Raw genomic sequence first — 19,293 nt, forward strand, 5'->3', positions numbered from 1 at the left:
GCAGGCCAGGGCAGGAAGGGGCTGGCGGAGGAGCCGTGCAGGAAACGGGCGTGAGGCCTGCCCGCTTCACCAGCCTGGGGCCGGCGCTGCCCTAGGCTCTTCTATTTCCGAGTCGGAACTGAAACCACTGCTGCCTCTTCCACGGCTCCTACTCGGCTGCCCATCAGCTTCAGTTGGCAAAGGTGAAAAAGAATGATAATACCAGTTTGGGGCAAGGAAGCAGGTTGGGGGGATTCCCCACTATTGCAGGTGTAAATGTAAATGGGCACATTTTTCTAGAGAAAAGTGCAATACCTTCAAGATGTATATGCCACTGGAGTCCCCAATTCCAGTTTTAGGAATCCTTAAAAAAAATAATATACCCAGCAGAAAGGTTTAAGCAAGTGTTGCTTATCAATTTTTGTTACAGAATAACAAAACAAGACATCGATCCAATAGACTTCAGAACTCCTATAATGCAGTTAGTAACAATGACTTCAATTTATTAGCATAGAATTACCTTATATCACCAAATGAGAAAATTGGGTTAACAAAAGAAATAGAGTATGATTCCATTTTTAAAATAAAATATATATTTATAAGTAAAAAAAAAATTCCAGAACCATCTACCCCCAAAATGTAAACAGTGTTTATCTTTGGAAGATGGGCTAGCTGGTGATTTCTGTTGTTGTTGCTATTGTTTTTGTTTTTTGTTTTTATCTATGGTGTCTAATTTTTCCTAAACAAAAAAAAAATTAACTTTTTACTGCAGTATAACACACATACAGAAAAGGACACACGTCCTGTATTTCCAACTTGATGAATGGACAAACCACACACCCATGTAAACCACACCCCAATCAATCAATAGAATATTTCCAGTCTCCTACAATCCCCCCATGTAGGATCTTACAGTATCTTCTTTTTTTTTCTGCTTGCCTTCCTTCACTCAATATGTTTGTGTAAATTCTTCTATGATGTTGCATTTAATTGTAGTAAATTAATTTTTTAAAATCCTGGAGCATCTCAGAGAATTTATGATGATTGTCTAGTGTGTGGTCGCCTTACAAAGCACTTTTCATATACGTGAGCTGTGAGTTTAATTTGCCCTGCCCCAGTTCACACACAAAACAAATACGGAGCAAAGTCTGGACTGGTTTACATCTAAATCCCACCATTTCTGCCCCATCTCACAGGTCTAAGGGTAAAAGCAGCAGTGGATTAAATGAAAGGAATAATTTGCCCAACATGAGGCTCTTTCTATGTTGAGACATGTTACCAAGAACAGTTGTTTAAACTCCTTTTCTGAACATCTTTCAGAGCAGAACACAGAAACCCTTCTAACTGGGAAGCTGGGTCCTCCATAATTCCAGTTTCAGAATTTGTCATCTCCGTGGAGAATTTCTGCTGCTCGTGATCCGTGGCATCAACATTTCTCATTTAACATTGTTAATCACAATGCCTTCATTACTACCTTGTATAAGTAACATATGTATGGACACTTGTGATATTCATTTCATATTTGCACATCTCTACTTTCCTCTCTAGCTTTATTATCATTGATGACAGCTTCTTAGCCATTATAAAGGAGTTTCACTTCTCATTTCATGGATGAGGAAATTGAGATTCGAAGATCAAAGACCTGGTTAGCAGCAGGACTGGGGCAGAACTGAGGTGTCTGCCTCCTAATCCGTGACTCTTGTGACTGCACATCACTGCCTAAGTGAGAAAGAAACTTTTTTTCTACCCGGAAACGTAAAAAAGATGGTCCTGATTTTATTAAAACTGTGACAGTTTGGTTTTTTTTCTCAAGAAGGTAGAACTTAGTTTTATATATTTTTAAATCATGACGTGGGAAGCAGACTTGGCCCAATGGATGGGGCGTCCGCCTACCACATGGGAGGTCTGTGGTTCAAACCCTGGGCCTCCTTGACCCATGTGGAGCTGGCCCATGCGCAGTGCTGATGAGCGCAAGGAGTGCCCTGTCACGCAGGGGTGTCCCCCACAAAGGGGAGCCCCATGCGCAAGGAGTGCGCCCCGTAAGGAGAGCTGCCCAGTGTGAAAAAAGTGCAGCCTGCCCAGGAATGGTGCCGCACACACGGAGAGCTGACACAACAAGATGATGCAACAAAAAGAAACACAGGGTGCCACTGATAAGGATAGATGCGGTCACAGAAGAACACAGAGTGAATGGACACAGAGAGCAGACAACTGGGGGAAGGGGGGGAATAAATAAATAAATAAATCTTTTTAAAAAAATCATGATATTTCACTAAGTAAACTATAAAGCTCCTTCCTTCTGTTACAGAACGGCTCTGGTTTCTGGGCTTCTAGGTTCTTGGCTTACATCGCATAAGCCAATTTAAGGACATGCCATAAAGTAGGCAAGGGAGTAAAGAGTTTATTAAGAAATGAGCCAAGTACAAGGCCCAAAGCATGGAGTGGGGCATACTGCAGGGCTAGTGGCTGTGTGAGACCCCAGATCAGGGCTTTTTAAAGTCCTTCCTCCTCTCTCTTCATAATATTGGGGTGGGGCCCCAGCTGTTTGCTGTTCTGATTGGTTGCCTCTCCTGTCAGTTCTCAAGGGGGCCAATGGTGAGGCCTTTTGAGGTTTTCAGGGGCTTACCCTTGACCCAACAGGATCTCTCAGGTCAAAGGGGCTCTCGTTTTTCCAAATCAGATATCACTGGCCTGGTTTTAACAAAGGGGAAGCCAGGGCTGGCTCTGCTGTTGGAGGAGGGAGAGTAGGGGTTCTAGCTGCTTTGGCACACCAAGAATTCAAAAAGTGGTGCTGAAACGAGGGAGAGCCAATGGGGAGTGTTGGGGGCGGGGACAGAGTGGGGAGAGCCAATGAGGGGTGCTGGGGGCGGGGCCAGTAGTGGAAGCCGCACCAAATTTGAAAGGCATACCAGGGGTGAGAGCAGTGCTGAGCCTGCCCAGCCGGCAAGGGTGTAGGGAACCCGGCAGCCGGAATCAGAGCGGTACTTTGGATAGGCTGTAACCCCTGAAGTACCCAATCAATGGGGAACAGGGGAGGGACCAGCAGTGTAGGGTTTAGGTTATAAATATCCCTGTTTCTTGTTGTTTGGTACCCTGGCCATTTTATCCAGGTCCACTGCCCGTGCTTGCAAGATTCATTAAAGTTCTTTTCTTCTCCACAATCAGGTGAGTTTTGTTCTCTTGCAGGTGCGACTTTCTTTCTAACAGCGTCTCACTGGGTCTTCCCAGGAGCCTTCTTCTCAGGAGGTTTCCCACCCAGTGGTCTGCCGGCCACGTGGTCTGCTGGCCACCATGACCTGCGTCTCCCCTTTCTCTATGCTAACCTGCCTCCCTTCTTCAAACGTGGTGATTCTAGGTATCTGTGTTATGAAATAAGTTTCACAACCCAGTCCACTTCATTGAAATTTCAAAAGAAATGAGGGGAATTAGTAGAGAAAACAGGAACATATAACCTCAAATATTTACTTAAGCACGAACACAAGTATCCTTGTCTTACAGGTTAGAATTGTGTGACTTTTTTTAAACAAAGACTTATTTATTTATTCCTTCCCCCCCCCCCCCCCCAGTTGTCTGCTCTGTGTCCATTCGCTGTGTGTTCTTCTGTAGGAATCTGTCTCTTTTTGTCATGTCATCTTGCTGTGTCAGCTCTCCCTGTGTGCCGTGCCACTCCTGGGCAGGCTGCACTTTCTTTCGCGCTGGGCGGCTCTCCTTACGGGGTGTACTCCTTGCACGTGGGGCTCCCCTACACGGGGGACACCCCTGCGTGGCACGGCACTCCTTGCGCGCATCAGCACTGCGCATGGGCCAGCTCCACACGGGTCAAGGAGGCCCGGGGTTTGAACAGCGGACCTCCCATGTGGTAGACGGACGCCCTAACCACTGGGCCAAGTCCACTTCTCTAGTTGTGTGACTTTAAAAGCTGAGGGAAAGCAACCCAAGGTTTTGGTCTGAACTATCTGCCACGCCCCTGTTCCTACTTCCCTTCCTGGGCCTATTCCCCCCCTTTTTTGGTAATTTTAGGAAAAACACAAAGTAGGTCACATTTGGTGTCTTTCTACCTTTGAATCTAGCAGTTGCTGCTAGATTTTTTTTTCCAGGAGACCGTTTTCTGGGAAGTCACGGTTAGCTTTCCGGTAATTACCTTTCTGGAAAACCAACAACTGGGAGGGTCTCTTTTCCCTACAAAAGAACAATATCTGCAGGTCAAAGGACAAAAGATAAGCCTATTAATTTTTCCAGAACCTGGGGCACCTCCCCCTTCTTACTCTCTGTGGGGGGGTCAGCCTTGCCCAGCCTGCCGGGCCCCCCTCGGCCCCCCTCGCCGCACCTCGTCTTGGAGAGCCTGTGGACAGGTCTCCTCAGTTCCCTGTTGATAAATGGACGTGGGCTGGGGGAGGGGCAGGTCTTTAAGTAAATCGTGAATAAGGTCTCAGAGCTGCCGCCCTTCTAGTGACCTGGGAGCAATAAAGGAGCCCTCACAGGCCCCAGCCAGAGTCCTGGAGGGCGGGGTTTGTGATCCCGGTACACAGCAGGAGTGCTGGGGAAAGGTGGAGCTCCCCAGGCTTTCCTCGGAGTTCTGTGGCTTAGAGCACACCTTGTAGCGTGAATACTGTCTCTCCCAGAGCAAACATCTAAATGGTGGGCACCTGGACCCTGGATGGCTGACTTAGACTGGAACAGAGACTGGCACCCTTCAGGGGTCTTCGTGTGCCTTCAGGCTCTCCTCAGGTGGGTAGGGGTGAGGGCGGGGGGTGTGCACAGTGGCAGGGAAGGCGGAGTGAAAGGCGCTACCCGCAGGGCATGGCAGCGACTTAGCCTCTTTTAGGAAGTGAGCAGTGGGACCAAGCCTGTGGGTGAGGGTGAAAGGGGGCTGAGCAAGCGGAGGGGTTCGAGGTACCAGAAGAAGGGGCAGGGTTTCTAGAAGGCCCCCTTAGGAAGTCCTCTTTTAATAGTGTTGCTCTTGGCTAACTCTAATATACTAATCATTGCCTGGGGCCCTTCTAATGGACAATGATTACTTCTGGGGAGGGGGCCCAGAGAAAGATATCAAAGAGGTTTTATCTCCGTAATGTGGTTGTTGGTTTGTTTAAATAAACTTTTTCTTTCAAATACTTATGGATTTGCAGAAAAAAGTGGCAAGGACAGGACAAAGAATTGCTATCTACCCTTCACCCAGTTTCCCGTAAGGGTAACATGGTACTTAGCCACGGCACATTTATCAAAACTAAGACCTTAACATTGGTCCAGGACTGCTAACCGAACTTTAGACTTAATCAGATTTCATCATTTTTTCACTGTCATCTTTTTTTCTTTCCCAGGATCCAATCCCACATTGCATTTAGCACATCACAATTATTTTTATCTTTAAAAAGTCTTGAAGAAATGATGGCAACAGAGTAAGATTTGATTAAAGTTTCTGGCCATTTAGGAGAGAAAGTATAATGTAGCAGTTCTAAGGGAGGCCCTGGAGACAGACTGCCCAGGAAATCACAATCTTTCTTCTCTGTGCATTCATTACCTGTGCTACACAACTTTCCACGCCGTGTTCTGGTGATTTGTTTCTATATGTCTCCAACAATGGACTCCACCAAGCCCAGCCTGATCCACACAGGGTTAAAGTGTTTTCAGTAGGAAGGAAGAAACAAAGGAGAAGTGAGAACAAGAAGAATGGTGCGGCAGCTTCCCTAGCAGCATTAGTGGGGGACTTGGTGTCAGAGTCGGGTGTGGAGTTTGTTGGAAGTGAGGAAGCTGCATTTCCCAGGGCAAGGTTCTAGCAGTGAAGGGAAGATGGAAGTAACAGGGGAAGGGTTCCCAGCACAGAGCCGAAGGGCACAGACCCGTGGTTCGAGATGCAAAGAAAGAGCTCGCTGTACAGATTTCTAAAGGCAGTGAAGGTCCGACTTTCCACTCCTGGGGCTAATCTCAGAATTCCGCCACACCTACTAAGGGGAACACAACTGCGACAATGTCACAGTCAGCGTTCATGCTTGGCCCACTGCCCCCCTTTTTATAGTAAGAAAGAAGTCGGGCTGGGGAGGAGGGAAGCTGGTTCCAAGAATCTTACACCAGGACTCCTTAGAAAGACATTCTCCTTTTTTTCTCCTTTGAACACAATTTTATTTATTAAAATAATTCTTGATGATAGAGATATTCTGCTTATTTATAAGGAATGAAAACTGATGTGCATTTTATCTAAAAGTAGAAAATATGTAGTACTTAAGTTGATAAAAATGTTTCTTATATAAACACTTTTAAATGGACTGCAGACGCCTTTGAAAATATACTTGCGTGCATATAGGTACTTAGGAAATGGGTCTCAATCCTATTTTTCCTGCTGAGAAAGACATTCTTTAGAACCCCAAGGCTGGTGGGATCTGCAAGTTAATCCACTGCAGCTGCCCTTCAGCCCTCCTCTGCATTAGCAACGTGTGGCTTTCCCCCAGTACCAAAACACTTCCAGGAAAATCTCCCTGGTTGAATTTGCCTCTTGTGGCCACTTAGATAACCAGAATCCCTCTGCCATGTGTCAGAACTCTGCCCTTTGAAGGGAGTTTCCTTGTCCCCCTTCATTGTCTTATCTTTCAGAGAAAGCTGTCCACTTCTTTTAACTGTTCCTTCAATGACACCATCTTAAGACTCCTTATCGGGGTCTTCTCTGAACTGAGTTTATTCCTGTGGAGACGTAAAAGAGTGATGTCCTGAAATGAATGAAATGCTCCCCCTAAGGCCCAAGCAGCTGGGCCTACAAAGGGTCTCTCACACCCCTTATTCTAAATCAGGGCAATTCAAATGACTGAATGGGCAGAGCTGGCACACATTGAACCTGGCCGGCTGTGAGGCAGTTGGGAGTGGTGCAGCCTAAGGCTAAACGGAAAGTGTGCAGCCTCCTAAAGACACCCCCAATAACAACAGCTCAGCCTCCACAGAGGATATGTCCTGAGGACAAACAAGCAAGTCCCCCCCGCTTCTTTTCTTTTCTGAGGGGTTGGGGTAGGGGTGGCTTTATATTGAGCTTGTTTTTGACAAAACCCTGAACATTTTTTCCACATATGCTCTAAAATACCTCTCTCTAGTCTTGACTCAAAGTATTTATGTCTGGGACTCCACTGCAGGGCCTTCTTCTCTCGCCTCTATTTGGTGGTGTTAGAATCATCCTATCTTGTTGACCTTCAGGATTTTTCTGGGTCCTTCTCTGCCATCCAGTGCATTCAGTTCCTGAGTTTCCTAATTTCTTATCTCAGCTTACAAATGTTCCTCCTTAATAACTGACGGATTTTAGGAGGCTAATTAAGTTTTCAGTCCTTTCTGCAGATTAGTGCACTGCAGGCCACCTCAGCAGGCTAGAGATTCTTACGTCTCATATTCAACTAATCTCTCAGCACTTCCAAACAGCATGAAAATACACTGAAGCCTTGTGAAGGATAACAACTGGAAACATTATCTACATCCTTTTACCTTTACCACTAATAGTAGGCAAACTATCAGGGTGTAATATTTAATGTGTTTTATGTTTTTCCATTTATATATATATATATTTTAGGAGGTACCAGAGATTGAACCCAGGACCACCTCATATATGGGAATCATGTGCTTAACCACTGACCTACATCCAGTCTCCAATGAGAGAGTTGTGTTTTTTGTTTGTTTGTATTTAGGAGGTACCAAGGATCGAACATGGGACCTTGTATATGGGAAGCAGGTGCTCAACCACTTGAGCTACATCTGTTCCCTTCTGATGATATTTTTAAAGAAATAAAATAACTCTTTAGGAGACAAGTGGTTTATATTCCTCCTCAAATTTAATGCCAAATAAAGTTTGGACAAATTTATCATTAGTTTTCATCAGAAGAAAGATAAAAACATACTTCTTTGGGTCCAATCTATATTGCCCATTATTTTGACCTTGGTTATCAGGAATCTGGACCAAATTTGGAGCTCAGCTATAATAATCAGCTCAGCTTGGGTAACTGGTTATATCAACTCCATTTACAGAGTTCTTATTGTGTTTTAAATCTTAAATTACCCTATTTTTTATGTTTAAGTTTGAAGACTATCTCCTGCCTTTTCAGAAGAAGACAAGATATAAATTCTAAACAAGTAGAAGTAGTACTGTACCTTTAGGAAGTTAATTAACTCTTTCATAAACACTGAGTCCCATGTAGTGCATTATAGTTGTAAAATAATTGAATTACTCAGAATTTTTGAGCTGGAGGTATCTTAGAGAAAATCTGGTTTAGTGTGTATTGCACTAAATAGTCTATTTATTTGGTAAAATCAAGGAGGCTACTGATTTTCCCAAGAACCTGTGGTAGATTGAATTATGTACCCCAATTTAGACATGTTCTTAATCCTAACGCTCAATGCTGTGGGTGTGAACCACTCTAAGTAGGGTCTCTTGAAGATCTTATTTAGTTAAGGTGAGGCTCACCTGACTGAGGGTGGACCTTCACCCAGATTACTGGAGTCCTATAGAAGCAGAAGAAACGCAGACACAGAGAAAGCCAGAAGTCAGCAGGAACCCACAAGAGGCAGGAGAGGAGGTAGCCACATGACAGAAAGCAGGGATCCAAGCCAAGGAACCCCAAGGATCGCGAGCAGCCAGCACCAGAATGCTAGACGCTGGGAGAAAGCAAGCCTCGCCAATACCTTGATTTTGGATTTCCTATAGCCTCAGAATCTCGTTCTCTTATAAAGGACTCCAGTAAAAGGATTAAAACCCACCCTGGGCCATGCCTTAACTGAAGTAACTTCATCAACAGATCCTACTTAGAATAGGTTTACACCCACAGGAATGGAGGAACTTTAAAAACATGATTTTCTGCGGTACGTGTAGTTTCAAACCACTACAGTTAGTAACCCATAGAAGATACTCTCTTCCAAATGAATCAGTTGCATCCTAGATTAACAAAGGCCTTTAAGTTAATAATTGGGTCCCAGTATATTTCCCTCCAAAACCTTTTAGGAAGAAAATATTAAATTCAGTGCATAAAACCACTGTAAGTTTTGTGACTGTGGTTGAACCAAGGGAGGCAGAAAGTGTCAGGGTAAATACAAGTAACACTTAGGGATGTTAGGTCTTCACATATTAAAAATATGTCAGCAACTTTTTTATGTGTTACAATATAAAACAGAGCTAATAAACGTTTCAAAATAAAGAGGGTTTTTTTTCCTCCCTGGAAGTTACATTGAAAATGACTTTATTATCCAAAGCATTCAGTGAGTTTTCATGTTGGAAAGATAAAGAACTTTCTCTCAGTACTTTTGACCCTTGCATCTCTATTGGGCATGTGTCACTGAGTTAAGCTATGGCTGATAGGAAAATAGTAAATAGAGTTAAACCTATGCTCATTTCACTGTTGTGGCTGGGAGAGTTATAGACTTGGCAAACAGTGACAGTCCAAGCAAGGATTTGCAGTCACTATTTACTTAAACAATATGTATTGATAACCTAATCTACATATGGTATATTGTATAGTCTAATACCTTTACAGGTATGCACTGAGGAACTGACTAATAAAGACAGTACTAGGTCCTTTAGAGTTCAACTAGATGTAGAAATTCAGACCCGTAACTAGTGAGGTTCATGTCTTCTCGCTATGATAGCCATTCAGTAGCTTTCACTACAATAGCCATTGTTCTAGGCTCCACTGTGATGTTACAACATGAATCTTTTTAGCTAAAATCTTGCCCAGAATATAACATGATTAGTATCAATTTCTAAGTCCCATAACAACCCTGAAAGTTATGAGGAGATACACACAATGCATAATAGTCATTCAACAGATATTTATTGTACATTTACTATGTACTCTATACATATACATATGTGTGTCTCTCACACACACATATATACACATATCAGCCTAATGCTCAAGAGCATGGAATTAGAATTTAAATGGGTCTGGGTTCAAGCACAGGTGCCACCATTTATCAGCAGTATGACCACAGGCAAGTCTCCGATTCCTTATCTGTAAAATGGAATAAAAGTACCTAATTGAGAGGGAAATGGATGTGGCTCAACCAATTGGGCTCCCATCTGCCATATAGGAGGTCCAGGGTTCAATGCTCACCAGGACCTCCTGGTGAGGGCAAGCTGGCCCACACAAAGTGCCAGCCATGTGGGAATGCGGCCCTGCGCAGGAAAGCTGCCCTGCGTGGAAGTGCCGCCCTGCATAGGAGTGCTGGCCATCGTGGAGAGCTGGCAAGCAAGATGATGCAGCAAGAGACACAGAGGAGAGAAAATAAGAAGACGCAGCAGAACAGGGGGGGCTGGGGTGGTGCAAGCGAGTAATCGCCTCTCCCCCACCCCGGAGGTTCACAGGATGGGTTCCGGGAGCCGCCGAGTGAGAATACAAGCAGACACAGAACACACAGCGAATGGACACAGAGAGCAGACAAAAGGGGGGACGGGGTGGTGGGGAGGGGAGAAATAAAAAAAATAAATCTTAAAAAAAGAGAAACTGTTAAAACACCTAAATGAGAGAATTGTTGGTGGGATGAAAGTAAGATTTGCAAAGTGCTAGCCTAGGGTATGGAATAAGTGCTCCAGAAAAGTTAGCTTTCTTAAAAAATGTTTTTAATTTCTCTTTTGCATGTATGTGTGTTTTAGGTTTTCCTGTGGTAAAGTATATATGACATACAATTTGCCATTTTAACCATTCCTTAGGGTTCAGTTCAGTGGTGTTAATTGCGTTCGGAATGTTCTACAACCATCACCACTATTTCCAAACCATTTACATCAAAAAGGTAGCTTTTTATTATGTTTATATATCCATGTATATGCACATGAAATTGTTGATAAAAATATTAATTCAGAAACCCATAATATGCATGGGGTTGAAAAGATGAGAGTCGTTTTTAATCAAAATTTGAAAAAAAAAAAAAGGAAAGAGAGACAGATTTCGGCACAAAGAAAGGGCAGTTTGAAGGTTTGCTACAGAGGGTCAGCGGCAGTGGCGAGGCTCAGGGCTCACCCTGCTGTCTAGTTCAGTTCTATGCCCTCCAAGGACTGCGGAATTCTAAGAGTGGTGCTGGCTCTCACAGGGACAAATGTAGGCCCTCCCTCCTCTGCAGAAGAATCAGGGAGCGATGACTCATAGGAGCCACCACGAGATCACTAACTGGAAATCCTTGCTGCAGCTTCTACTGCAAAGGAATTGGACTTGTTTTGCCAAATTTCCCGTGTGATCAAAGCACGGAAACCTTCCAAAAAGCCGGAGGGAGAGAGGGTCACTCACTTTTCCTGGTGACACAGAGATTTCCTAAACCTATCAATGAAGGCAAAAGCAGTATAGGGTTTGTAAGGAGCCATTTCCGACGACGATTTGGTTTTGATAAGAGCAGCTGGAGAGCCCGAGTTTGAAGCATTGGTCTCTCTCAGCAGCTTATTCGTTTTTACATGGGGAAGTTTCATTCTGAGGTTCCTGAAGTGCATGAAGCTATTGCTGTCACCATCTGCTCCTGTCTCTTCCTCCGGGGACATCAGAACGTGCAGCAGGATTAGCCTTTGCCATTCAATGAGGTTTCCAGCCGCTTGGCTCACCTGTGCATGTTTGCACAATGCCAGGAGAGTGAGCTGGCCCAAAGGCTGCTCAACAGAAGCCAGAGGTTAGCAGCAAACAAATGATCGCGCTTGCTTCACAGCAAGGAAGGGAGCAGTTTCATTGCAGCTAACTGGGTGGATGATTGCTAATTAGCCTGCAGTGAAGATGCCTACGGTGTGACTACCAAAGGAAAGTGTTCCTAGCTCACCTCAAGAAGGGAAGCACAGTGCAGGTATGTTAAAGAGTTTTTGAGACTTCCCAGTGCCAGCAGAGCCCGGGCAGTTTGGGTGAGTAGGCTGGAAAGAGGCTGAGAGTGCTAGAAGCCCTAATAAGTATGGATTCCTGGCAGCTCTGGAGACCTCAGGAGCTGGTTCCTGTAGCTCCTATTCAGAAAGTGGCCGTGTACAATGGAGAAACCTTCGGTGAGGGTATTTGAAGAAGGTGAGTGGAAATACTCCTCTGGTATGGGATGAGCCAAAGACCCTTATTTGAGAGATTATCACTCTGATTTTTGGATGCCGGTAAAATGAAATTGTCTGTCTGGGGCATGGTGTAGTTGTGAAGACTTGTTCAATCAACGGTGCAGTTGGGCTCATGTGGGATGCTATTAGACAAGGCACCTAAAACTCAGCATATCCAAGATGCACGCTTCCATTCTCTCTCGCGCGCACCCCTCATTGCTAGACATCCCTGTCACTTCAGCCTCCATTATATTCCTGATCTTTAGGAAAGATCACCTGAAGTCCCTCCCCTCCCCCTATCTCAGAGACTTGAGACTGGCCAAGGAGGCAGAGGGAGGTGGCACCGAACTAGGGATTGGAGTTGAAGGGATGACTATGAAATTCCATGGCTGGAAGAGTGGAGGAGGGGAAAGCTGCACTAGATTCAAAGCCCAGAAAGCTCAGGGTCAGAATGCTTGCCAAATTAGGACATGGCTGAGGATGGTAGAGAAGCCAGGGAGATAAGAACGAGCCTAAGAAGGGGTCAAGGTTGGGAGAAGGGTCTTGAGCTCCGTTGTGTGAAGAGCAAGACCTGGAGAGCCTGGGTAGTTCAGCGTGGCTTGGGGGGCAGGAGGGGATGAGAGGATACCTCCATCCCTTCAGAACCCAAGCCCAGGAGCTAGCCTCCACTCCATGAGCTCCCTCACTTCCCACCCCTTGTTGGTCCGCATAGCATCCTAAACACCCCTTTCCATCCCCTCATCCTCGCAGCTCAGGCCTTCATCATCTCTCTCTTGGCCTCATGCAAGATTCTCCATACCAGTGTCCCTCCTTCTCTTTGCCCTCCCAACCCTTCTTCACCCAACTGCCAAAATCATCTTTCTAAATCGCAGGTCTGCTCACATCTTCAGCTTAAGGACTCCAGTGGCTTCCCAGTGCCTACAGAATAAAGCACAAACTTCTTGTCTGGCAGCCTCCAAGAGCTGCCCTTCTGCCGTTGCACTGCACCTCCTGTAGTTTACCTATAAGCTCCCAATGCCATACATAGCCACCTGAATTATTTGCTGTTCCTTGAATATTTCAGACCTTGTAATTGTCTTATTTTTCTTAAAGATTTATTTTTTATTTATTTCTCTCCCCTTCCCCACTCCACCCCCCCCCCCCGGTTGTCTGCTCTCTGTGTCCATTACTGTGTGTTCTTCTGTGTCCGCTTGCATTCTTGTCAGCGGCACCAGGAATCTCTGTCTCTTTTTGTTGCATCATCTTGCTGCGTCAGCTCTCCATGTGTGCGGTGCCACTCCTGGGCAGCTGAGCTTTTTTTGCATGGCGTGGGTCTCTGCGGCTGTCCTTACAGGGCGCACTCCTTCCACATGGGGCTCCCATATGCAGGGGACACCCCTGTGTGGCATGGCACTCCTTGCACACATCAGCATTGTGCATGGGCCAGCTCACCACACGGGCCAGGAGACCCTGGGTTTGAACCCTGGCCCTCCCATGTGGTAGGTGGACACTCTATCAGTTGAGCCAAATCCGCTTCCCAGTAATTGTCTTCTTACCTTCTTAAGCTATTTCCTCAGCCTGGTATACTTTTTTCTCTTGCCCTGCCAAACCCCTCCTCATCTTTCAAGGCCAAGCCTCCTCTTCTGGGAAGCCTTCCTGATTCCCTTTGCCCTAAAGTGGAGTTAATTTTTCTGTCTCCCATTCTTTTTCCTCAAAGGCAATTGTGCATGTTAAATATGTATCTGTAATAAGGTCAAGTAGCCATATACAAATTCCCTTGGAGTAATGTGAGTTAATTAAAGCATAGGAAAGACTGCAAAGAACATTAGGCTCCTCCCTGCAATAAAAATGTTTTCTAAAAAAAAAAAAGTTGGAAACCAGTTGAAACGTGACAGCACAATAACGTTTTAAAATTAGACACTGGTAAAATGCTTCAAAAAGAAAATCCTTTCAAGAAACCGAGTTGGGAAGTTTTGTTTTGTAATTATCATCTTGTTATGATCTGCTTGGGAATTTGGAGTCAAGAAACTCGAGTTCCAGCCCTGCCCTGCTCATTACTTACAGTAAGTTACTTAATTCTCTGGACCATGCTGTTATCATCAGTAAAATAACAGAAGTCCCTTAACATCCAGGAGAATGAAATAAAAACATCCTGGTAACCTCAGATAAAGGTCTCATCTGACCTTTCATAAGGACCAGTACGCCATGCTCCGCAGGGACCCTTTTAGCAGATGTGAATGGCAGTAAGTGGATTCTCTCCAAGTAAGGCAAGGAGACTCTTGAAGGATGAAATGCAGCAATTACTTGATCATTCCCATTTGGATGAAAAAATCTTTAAGGAAAAGGTGGCATGTTAGGAACATATGAAGGCTGGTGGGAAAGGTGCTGGTGGGATTTAAAAACTGGTGACCCTTGAGGAGACAGTTTTTCATAAATAAGGAATAGACACTGAGAAAGGAAGCCCAGAGCCAAGAATAGAAAAAGCTGCTCTTGGTGAAAATAGCTGGTAAGTCCTGTAGGGAATGTGTGCCTCCTGTCCAGCTAGGACTGACGTGAGCTGAAATGAAAACGTAGTGCCCACTTCGGCAGCACATGTACTAAAATTGGAACCATCCAGAGAAGATTAGCATGCCTCTGCACAAGGATGACACGCAAATTCTTCAAGCGTTCCATAGTAAAAACAAATAAATAAGGAAACTTACAGGAAGAAGAAATACTCTAACCTACACGATTAGTTCTGACTGCAGTAGGGACTGGGTGCGGCAAAGATGTGTTTGGAGTTGTTGTTGATTAAGAGCGAACTCAAAGATGCTGGTGCCAAATTATGACACTTTTACTGAGTAATAAAGCAACATGGTTTCCTTGACTTAGAAGAACTAACCAATTAACTTATTTTAACATCTGACGTGTTTTCAGAATGTCTGTGCTATTGATTCTCTGGAAGGCAAGGCGAGTCTACTGATTATTTCACATTGGCTGATAAATTAATATTGAATGGCATATATTCTCCTTCCTTCATTCCTCCTTCTTTTCTTCCTGAAATTGAGGACGAGGTCAGGGCAAAAAACGAACAAACAAACAAAAACACATGTTTGGAACAATTATAGAATTTAGGTGATCTAACCAATTCCTTCTAAATATAAGATCTAGGAGGCACAGTGCTATACATGTAATAGTTACTTTTTTTTTTTAAATGAGAGAGTGTTTCCTCTTCTGTAAACTAAGGTATATTCTCAGGGCCATAATTATGGTTCTACGTGTCTGTACTCTAGTGAGTTCAGAAACAGCCTGGAAAATAGAAAGGAACTTAGTAGGTAAGAAATGTGGCATTTCTAATCAGAGGAGAAAAGTTGAATATAATGAATTGTGCTAAAAATGACAGACTAAGGATCAAATGAAAACAACAACAACAATCAAGGGGCTATCCATTTGGAGGAAAACATGTTTTCTCTGTTCTCATTGCCTTTAGATGATGTCTTTCTTATTCTCAGGCGTCTGGTTAGGGACCAGACTTCAGAGGTGGCACCTGCAGTGCCCCTCAGCAGCCTGTGAGGCAAATGTTGTTGGCGCTCCTCCGTTTCTCACCACATGTTCCTCCGTTGCTAAACCAGTCCCCAGTGACAAAGGATCAGTGTCATTTTCAGAGACCATCTATTATATGTCTCACTCGAATTGCTCGGGTTTCAGGAAACACCCACATAGCCTTAGATGCATTATCCCCAGTGAGGAATGTGTTGGAGCCATTTCTCTTCACTAAGAGCCAGCTGTGCTGGGTAGGACCCCCTCCCTGCTTGCTGCCTTCAGCGTGGGAAGAACTCAGTTTGGGGGAGAGGCAGAGTCACCACCTACACTGGGTCTTGTGGCCACCGACACTGGGTCCTGCGCAGAGGCACGGCTGCCCGGCAACAGCGCTGTCTGCATCCCATCAGGAAACTCTTGCTCTCTTAGGCGACTGCATTGTCAGTCAACAGCTGAGTTCCAGAAATGGAACTATAGGTTTGGCAGGAAACAAGTCAGGAAAAGGTTAGCCAGGGGGTTGAGAGGTCCTGTGACTGTGCTTTACAATATATTTCCTGGTCTACTATGACTTTGATTTGTGACCTCAGACTCTTGGCTGGTGTTTTAAATTTCTGGAGAAGAAAGCCAGTTCCTCCTCGCCTGGGATGGAAAGCATTTTGCCACAATAATCTCCTGGCTTGGTGTCCTCATCTCCAGTGGACAGCGGAGCTCCCCTGCTCCTGGGATGCTTGTCTTGGGGCTTTCTGAAATAAGCCGCTCTGCCTTGTTGACATGTTTACAGTATGGTGATTTTAAAAACATATAGCTAGAGAGATGGATGATAGATGATAGATAGATAGATAGATAGATAGATAGATAGATAGATAGATAGATAGATAGACAGATAGACGGATAAAATCCAGGTAATTAAGTTATTGAAAGGTCCAGATATTTTACATACCTTGCTTATTTAAGGTTCTTTACAATTCATAAAGTTAACTTTAAAATTTCTTATCTAATACAACTGTTTAATTCAGTTAGATTTCTAGACTTGTACTCTATTACACATATATCACCCTGCCTTCTATATTTTACATTTTAGTGATTGGTTTTCCTGTCTACTATCTGCATTTGTTCCAATATTACTGTATGGGTTTTTTTTTTCCCACCTCTTCCATGTCTGATATTGTTACTTCCAAACATTCTACATTTTATTTTAAATAAAATGGCCTGTCTAGCTGCATCTACACTCCTAAGTGACACAGCTGTCTCAGAACTTTACTCATGGAATAGCTATATTTAAAAAAGAAAAGTTTGGGGAGCAGATGTAGCTCAGTGGTTGAGTGCCTGCTTCCCATGTACAAGGTCCTGGATTCAATCCCCGTTACCTCCTAAAAAAGTAATAAATAAATAAGATAAAAGGACTGACATTAAAACAAGAAAGAAAAGTTAGTCCCAGGTCAAGAGTTTACCAAATGAGTTTCACGTTCCCATGGATTCCTATATTTTCTGCACTACTATACTGTCAGCAGCAGTTGACTCTAAGGTCAAGGCAAACATCTGATGAAATAAGTATCCCTCTCTCTGCCAGGATTGGGGCTCTGCAGCCTCCCGTCCCCCCATACCAGAGCTCAGCCACATCCCCGTGCAAGAGGAAAGAACACCTCCCTCGTTTCTGTGGTGGCACCACTTGGTTATATGGTTATACCAAGGCAGTGCCTCTTGGGACCCAAGATCCTATGGAAATGTTAGTGAAACAGACCTTTCAGGTTTTCATTGCAGATTCCTTTGTCTATGACTTAGAAGGATCTAGGGAGCTGGCGGGGAGCCAGTCTGAATGACAGGGGCCATGTGACCCTCACAGCCACCATGCCCGTCAGCAACCCAAGTTTTATTATTAGATGAGCTGTATATAAGGGTACCTTCGAATGAGGGCTTTCCAAGGAGGCTCTTCCATCACTCATATGAGCCTCTTCCTAGAGGGGCTTCCCTTCCAGGACCCTAGCAGCCCTCGCCATCTGAATTCCAGGGGTAACATAGGCCCTGCTATGTAATATTCAGTTGTGATTCCAAATATATATCAGCTCTACAGCCCACAAATTAGTTTACATGGTGAGTTGGGAAAACCATTATGTAATTTTTAATAGTTTGATGTGTCTTTGCATAAAATAGCACTTTCCTCACAAACAGGCTGTCACACCATGATACACAGATATGAAACATTCTTATCTGCCTGACAGAAAGTCAGGACTTAATAAAATCTCCCAAAGTGTGAGGAGACACATAACCTCTGTCAGCAGCTGGCCATGGAACTGTAGGTCCCAGTGAAGGCATCCTTCTGTGTGTATTCTTCTGTATCTTCTTCCTCATTTATTCAAAACATTTACTGAGCACCAACTATCTCAGGCACCTGAGAACACAAAAAGATGAAATACAGACCCTACAACTTAATAAAGTCAAAGTGTATTAGGGTAACTAATAAAAAAAGGATAGTAATGCTTTAGGAAAAGGGAGATAGAGAAGACTATATTGGATTGTATTCTGGCTTGTCTGCTTTGCTTACTTGGGCTGGTCTTTCTCTTTTAGCAGATGTCTATGTTTGCCAGAGCAGCTACAGTCTAGCTGCCTAAAACAACAGGAATTTATTGTTGCACCCCTCTGTGGATGTGACATTTTGAATTTGGTGAATCCCAGAAAAGATTATGTTTTTGAACAAATCCATTCCTATGGTTGTGGGACCCTTTGATTGCACTAGATTTGGTTAAGGGACCTTGATTAGATCATTTGGTTAGATGGCTTTTGATTGGACTATGCCAGTGAGGCATGACCTGGGTTGGGTCTCCACCCTCTTACTGAAGCCTCATGTAAACAGAGACACAGAGAAAGGAAGCAGCCATTTTGATCCTGCCACATGAGAGAGGACTTGGGGCTTGCTTGCAGTGGAAACTAAAGCAGGGAAGCCTCCAAGAGGCTGGGCCCACAGAGCAGCTCAAGGCTGAAGAGATGAGCCATATGCCTGATCACCCAAAGCTGGGCTCAAGGAGAAAGCAAAGAGAGACCGGCAGAACCACCAGCTTGCCCTGCCACATGGTGGGATTACGGGTTCTTCCAGCAGACAACCTTGGTGAGAAAGCCTCTCTGATGGTGCCTTGATTTGGGCATTTCACAGTCATGGAACTGTAAGATTTTCCCCTAATAAATCCCTACTGTAAAAGCCAACCCATTCCTGGTACTTTGCATCGGCAGCCTTTGGCAAAACAAATATGGTAGACTAGTGTAGCTGAGCGAGAGGGTTTCGTCCTCGCTCAGGCCCAAGAGTCGGGGGGGCTTGCTCCTGCCGAACCACCGGCGGGGGGTGCCCCAAGAGGGAGCACCGGTTCTCCAGGCGTGGGGGACGCGCGGTTGGGGAAAAACCACGGAGACCGCTTGAGCCAAGAACAGGTCTGCTTTATTACGGAAGTACACTTAGCTATATAGGGTTGGGTAGAGGGAGGGGCATGATGAAGGGAGGGTTGGCTAAGGGGCGGCTGTGGACAGGCTGAAGCTGATGGATAGACCTGAGGTAAGCAGTTACTGGGGAAGAGGGCAGATTGTAGGTTGGCAATATGGGCGGGACTGGCGGGAAGGGCGGCGGGGGCTGAAAGGGGAGGAGGGCGGAGAAAGGCGGCAACAATTGTTCCTTTTGTTTTAAAAAGAAATTGAAGCAACAAGTTTTGGTGCACACGGTGGGTGTGAATGGCTTGGCTCGGCGTGCGCAGCAACAAAAGACAAGGATTAGGAGGAAGAGTAGGAGGAAAAGGAGGTTATAGGGACGGGCATGGGGATAAGACGAG

General features: G+C 44.8%; 1 protein-coding gene and 1 non-coding gene across 2 annotated transcripts in view; both read left to right on the top strand.

The window, feature by feature from the left end:
- Positions 1–11,075: 11,075 nt before the first annotated feature.
- LYST (lysosomal trafficking regulator) overlaps positions 11,076–19,293 on the top strand; it is a 224,204-nt gene continuing 215,986 nt past the window's right edge. Inside the window, exon 1 of the mRNA XM_071207370.1 lies at positions 11,076–11,754. The gene's annotated coding sequence lies outside the window, so the exon portion shown is untranslated. The remainder of the gene's footprint in view (positions 11,755–19,293) is intronic.
- On the top strand, positions 14,536–14,641 carry LOC111759074 (U6 spliceosomal RNA). The gene has a single exon (XR_002793168.1). It is a non-coding gene; the product is annotated as a U6 spliceosomal RNA (small nuclear RNA).

The sequence above is a fragment of the Dasypus novemcinctus genome, chromosome 13, assembly GCF_030445035.2.
Source record: "Dasypus novemcinctus isolate mDasNov1 chromosome 13, mDasNov1.1.hap2, whole genome shotgun sequence".
Taxonomy (NCBI): domain Eukaryota; kingdom Metazoa; phylum Chordata; class Mammalia; order Cingulata; family Dasypodidae; genus Dasypus; species Dasypus novemcinctus.